Raw genomic sequence first — 6,299 nt, 5'->3', positions numbered from 1 at the left:
CTGGACACTGGGGCAAGGAAAGACAGGACGAGAGCACAGCTCATCTTCTGGTGCCCAGAGAACTTGAACTTGGCCCTGCAAATGGCCTCAGTCACATGATCCTTGTTCTGCAGCATGGTACAGAAGGACATGATGATTTGGCCCATGTGGACCCTGGCTACTGTACCCTGGGGCTTTCCAGAGACACCACATTACTTGTCTACAACCCAGATCAGTGATGCCATGAGGTCAAACATGAATGTCCACTGGAAAGGTCCATCTCCAAGGTCCCTTAGGGCTACCTATATAATTAGCAAGCTGCAGACAGCACCAAGAGGCCACTGTCTACAGCCATGGCTCACTGGGTCACCATGGGGAAAGAGCTTGACGGGTGTCAGGCGAAGTGTGGATATTCCTAAGGTGAGCAGTCTGGTTTTCCTGCTTCTTCTTCACAAACTGAGACAAAGACACAGATGGTTAATTTTTTAAATTAAATTTATTTTTTCACTGTTCCAAGTTTCACTGTTTATGCACCACACCCAGTGCTCCACACAATACGTGCCCTCCTTAATACCCACCACCAAGCTCACCCATCCCTCCACCCTCTCCCCTCCAAAACCCCCACTTTGTTTCTCAGAGTCTCTCATGGTTCATCTCCCCCTCTGATTTCCCCCAACTCCCTTCTTCTCTCCATCTCCCCATGTCCTCCATGTTATTCCTTATGCTCCACAAGTAAGTGAAACCATATGATGATCGACTCTCTCTGCTTGACCTATTTCACTCGGCATAAACTAAGATGGTTAATTTTTATCAGTTTTTCAGGTTGCTCCCTAAAAACTTTGAAACTATCAAAAAGACCAGTGGTGCTTGGGCTGTAACGAAGCCTACAGGAACTTGAACAGGTTTCATAATTTAGTGACATCAGGTGGTGTGATGCTTGCCATTACTGTCATGTTTAATATTTTCCTTCAGTGAATAAGGGAAGAAGTAGTTTTAGTCCAGAAAAAGCAATGCATTTCTATGTTATGAAGATCTTTAAAAAGCACTATTAAAAAACAAAAACAAAAATAAATCAAATGTGAATTTTTCAGCTCAAGTGCCCACACAACTTAATGAAATGTATTTTATTAGCTCTTCACTGGGTGAGAGGTTAACGGCCATTTCGTGCAAGCTCATTAAGAGAAGTGGAGCTGGAACTCAGGCTCATGTTTGAGTGGATCTCCAGGGGGACACACAACAATGTGTCCCTTTTATGGACATCCAAGCCCCAGCCTCTCAACGATAATGCATCTTGCAGTTGGAGCTGAACTGGCTTCTTTCTAGAAACTGCTGGAGAAGCTGTGTCCATGATTTTGCCTGCAGATAGAGACACATCCCATTCTATGCTAAAAAAACCCCTTCATCACACACTAGAGACTACCTTCATTGGCCTTACTGTACTACTTATTACTTGTTATTATTGTTTTCCAAATTTCACCTTTTTCAAACACAGTCTCCACCTCCAAAACAAGGATGTTATTAATAGCGTGCTGCTGCAAACCTCAGAGGGCAGACTCCCCGATTCCTGGAGGGATGACCCCATGCCGCGATTCCTCCCAGCACTTTCCTGACCCAGGCAGAGCTCCTTCCTTCCCTGCCATCTTCATATTTGTGTCAGGACCCGAGGAAAAGACCAGTAAAATAAGTGACTGTGCCCAGTTCATGAGTTCTCATCCACATAATTGGCTTTAGGGTTCTTTGGAGTTGTAGAGCAAGATAGAGTCGTGGGTCAAGCACTGACATCAGCAGCCTAGGCCAGATACAGCAGATGCCAGCACAGGCTGGAGGCACCAGGAACAGATAACCCAGAAAGCCAAGAGAGCCTGAAGGAACCGGGGCTGTCGTCACTGGAACCAGAGGAGCTCGGCCAAGACCCAGGACTGGTTAAACCCCTTTCAAAGGGGAGGAGTTCTGCAGCAAACTGTCAGACTCTGCAGACAGTGCCCCTCCCATGTCTGACCACCTCTGAAAGGTGGATCTCTGCCCAGAATAGAGATGCTGTGTGGCTTGAACCTAGGAGACAGTGAGTGTGGGGAGCTGAGGCCTTGCCTCGGTGTGAGCTCGCAGACTGGCTTTGTGCTTGGCTTGTGAACTTCCTCCCCCTTGTGTCTTGTTTGTTGTGGGTCTTTGTCTTGTGCTTTGCTTTGTGTGATGCATAGGAAGCAGCATTAAATGTGTATGAAATGTCACTGAGTTTGGGATCCTGAACCGGCTTCACAACTGTGTTAAGTTTGCTTTATGACTGAATGAGGCTGACATGATGGAAAGATACGACTCATGTGTGCACATTTGTAGCGTGCTTTCCACCCATTGGGGCTCAGGGTCTGCTCCCTCCTGCACCATATAAGCCTGGTGCTGAGGGGGCAGTCCTTCAGAACACGGAGCTCTCAACAGAGTGACCATTTGAAACCAAACATATTAAAGACATTAAATTTTATTATGTAAATTATTTCGTCCTCTATATCTTGAAGCATAGTATTAAGATTTATTTGTTGAAAGAATAAAGGAATGAGTTCTAGTGAACACAGTACAACATTCTTTTAAAAGTCATGTTTTTGTGGAAATCATGTTTTTTTTTCACATAGATGAAATACAGTATTAAGTCTCATCCTTTTTGACCATTAGCCATTATTTATGTGTATCTTGTTTTACTTAAAATATATGTTCCTAATTATTTTTCTTTTCAATAGTGAAAAAATTTCCATTTTCCATGCATTTACCATCTTGAATTGGTTGTTAGAGTATTTTCTCTGAAAGAGAAAAAAATCCACGTCAATATTCATGGAAAAAAGGGTCAATACAAAAACTAATAGATAAACTCTTTTCAAGTTTCTTTTTTGTTTAACTAAAGAAACCGTTCTGTAGTAAACAGTAACTGCCTGAAAACTGACCCCCCAAAATAATTAAATGTGGTGAGATCATCTGTACCAGGGCACCTAGTGTGGACTCTGGTACACGCACAGATCCGAGAATACACTTCCTGCTCTGGGGCTGCCAGCTGCCTGAGGCTGGGCTGGCCACGCACTCACTGTCCCCTCCTGATCTGCAGAGCATCCCACCTTGCAGGTGTAGCCAGGTGAAATAGGCCAATGTGTATAAAAATCACTTGGAATTGTTCCTGGAACATCGCAAGAACCCAGATGATAATAGTTAATAATTGGGTGACAGTGATGACCACGATGATGATGGTGGCGATGATGGTGATGATGCTGGTGACGATGATGGTGATGATGGTGGTGAAGGTAATGGTGATGATGGTGGTGATGATGGTGGTGATGGTGATGATGGCGGTGATGGTGGTGAAGGTGATGGTGATGATGGTGGTGAAGGTGATTGATGATGGTGGTGATGATGGTGGCAATGATGGTGGTGGTGATGGTGGTGAAGGTGATGGTGATGATGGTGACGATGATGGTGATGATGCTGGTGATGATATTGGTGCTGATGGCGTTGGTGGTGGTGATGGTGGTGAAGGTGATGGTGATGATGGTGGTGATGATGGTGGTGACGATGGTGGTGACGATGGTGGTGGTGATGGTGGTGAGGTGAAGGTGATGGTGATGATGATGGTGATGATGGTGGTGGTGATGGTGGTGAAAGTGATGGTGATGATGGTGGTGGTGAAGGTGATGGTGACGGTGGTGGTGATGGTGGTGAAGGTGATGGTGATGATGGTGGTGGTGAAGGTGATGGTGATGATGGTGGTGATTATGGTGGTGAAGGTGATGGTGATGATGGTGGCGACGGTGATGACAATGATGGTGACATCCCAGGTACCTAGGACAAGTTGCCAAAAATTATTGCTTATAGTACTTTCTAAAGACCACTGATCTCTATTCTTGATAACACCTGGAACTCATTTATCTGTGGGAAAAACACATTTGTGCCTTCCCACGTGGACCTCGGATATCGTAATAAAGGGGATGGACTGGGCGTGGGGAGATAGGGGATGTTCTAAAGCCCCCCACAAGCACCAGGAGGACCGCCACTCTGAACAGATCCTCTCTCCACATTCTGCTGTACTCTAAATCACACTTCATTTTTCGTTTTTATAATGATGTGAACTGGTGCTACTCTCCTGTCCTGCATCATGGTGCAGCCCATTCTACTCTCACCCGCAAGGTGGCTTAACATGGGTTCCACCACCTGCTCTGCTCCCACCTTCCAAGGAAGACTGACTCTCCCAGGCTCAAGGCTCCCTCTGCACCATCTCTTCTCCCCTCTGGTCTCCTCTTGGGTCTGTTGGTTTCCTTTCTCTCCTGCATGTTTAACTGTCCTTTCCCTGAGTCCTTTCCCTCACTTTAGAAACACACCCGAGTGTCCTTAACCACTCCCGCCCAGTGTCAGCTACCTCTCTCTCCCAATTCACTTTCTTTATGAGTGTGCTCAAGCTTCTCGACAGACAAGGTGGCAGTGGGCACCTCTTCTTTCTACATGATTCCTCTTTCGGCTTCATGCCTGACGGTCCTCCTCACGCCAGCCCTTCTGCTGAGACCGCCCTTCTGCTGAGACCGCCCTCCAGCAGGCCTGACAACCAAATCCAGTGGTCTTGGTTATTGCCCTTCCTGGAACATCTGGCCCATGCCACCAGGCTGTTCTGCATTTCTCCTCATGTTTCTGATTATCTTGTGTGTTTTCTCTTGTGGCTTGTCTTTGTATGAATGCCCTTTGATAATGATACTCCCTAGGGTAATATTCTGGGCTCTTTTCTCTGTCTAAACGTTCTCCTGGAGTGGTATCAGTCACTATAATCCATATGTTTGCTATTGTCAAATACATCTCTAGCATCCGTCCATCTTCTGTGCTCTGTATTAGCATATGAAAGTGGATTTAATTGCATGCCTGTTAAGTCTGGTTTGAAGGCCATGCCTCATAGTCTTGATATCATCATACCAGCTTTCCTCTAAGGTCACTGCACTCCGTCTTCATAGTTCTCACTGTGAGACCTTCTTTAAATAGATATTAATATCATCACCTGCATTTGTGATTTTAATCAGTTCAGATTTCTGCATTTAGGTAGCTTTGTTTAGCTAAATCAAGCTATATGGAGTTCAGTTCTCTTGGTACAAATAGTTTAAGCTTTTTCCCAAATATTTTTATTTGAGCATGCATTTTTAACTGATTTTCCAAAAGACACAGATGAGTGTGGATCCATGGAAAGCACTCATAATCCCAAGTTAAACACCATTCCCTGTAAAGAAGACTAGCCAGGCTTAGAGATGGTTTTGAGCAAGACAGAGTAGTCCACTGGGAGACTAAACAAGCAAATCTGATTTAATTATACAACATAAAACTCCAGAAACACATTGAAAATTCTATTAAAGATTTAGAAGTTTGACATTATGCAAAAAAGGACAATGCTTTGTGGTTTCCAGTGTACAAGTCTTTTAGCTCTTTTGTTACATTTATTCCTAAACATGTAGTTCTTTTTGATGTAATAAATAAACTTGCTTTCTTCATTTCCTCTTTGACTTGTTTATCTTCAGTGTGTAGAAACACAATTGGTTTTTGTGTGTTGCTTTTGTATCCTGTCACTTTTTGGATCCTCTTCCATGGTTTTAACAGATTTCTGTGTGTGGTTTTATATGTGTAAGATTGTGCCACCTGTGAACAAAATGATTTCACTTCTTCCTTTATGATTGGATGGCCTTTCTTTCTTTCTCTGTGTCATTCCTCTGTTCTGAACGTCTAGTACTCTGATGTTCTTAAGACCAGGAGACATGGAACTCATGAATACAAACTCCATGGGGACCATGTCATTCACTCCTATGGCTACCGCACTCCATGCCATCTCATCTCAGATGAGTTTCAAAGGGACATAATTCAGAAATTTTCATGCATTCTTTTTCATGGAAAACTGTAATTTATTTATTCACTTCAAACTTATGGCCTTAGGTTGAATAAAATCATTTTTGCCTTATTCTCTTTCAAAAGAACGAGATCACCAATAGTTTCCTAAAACTCAGAGATCATCCCACGGGTCTGTCTGTTGGGGCCTTCAGTGCAGGCTGAGGGTAAAGGCCATGGAGGGTCACAATGGGAGAGGGGTCAAGAGCATCCCTCCAGGGACCGTGACCACCATGCAGGTTCTAAGGAGTTTTGCCTTTTAGAACTCAGTCAATTGAAAGTCACAAGATTTTTCCATCTAATTGGAGCTTCCGTCTAATTGGACGATTCATTCAACACAGAAAAGAACGGATTCATGGAGACTAGACAAGGTGATCAGATTCATCTGGATGTGATTTTCTGAACATTCTCCACGTAGTTCCTTGTCTTTCCCT

At 44.1% G+C, this 6,299-nt stretch overlaps 1 pseudogene; it reads right to left on the bottom strand.

Moving 5' to 3' along the window:
* Positions 1 to 253: 253 nt before the first annotated feature.
* On the bottom strand, positions 254 to 380 carry LOC116876246 (annotated as a pseudogene).
* Positions 381 to 6,299: the final 5,919 nt, after the last annotated feature.

Source organism: Lontra canadensis, unplaced genomic scaffold (genome assembly GCF_010015895.1).
Source record: "Lontra canadensis isolate GAN:19392208 unplaced genomic scaffold, GSC_riverotter_1.0 scaffold44, whole genome shotgun sequence".
In the NCBI taxonomy this organism is placed as follows: Eukaryota; Metazoa; Chordata; class Mammalia; order Carnivora; family Mustelidae; genus Lontra; species Lontra canadensis.
Note: the sequence above shows the minus strand (reverse complement) of the source record. Positions and strands in the feature narration are given on the sequence as shown.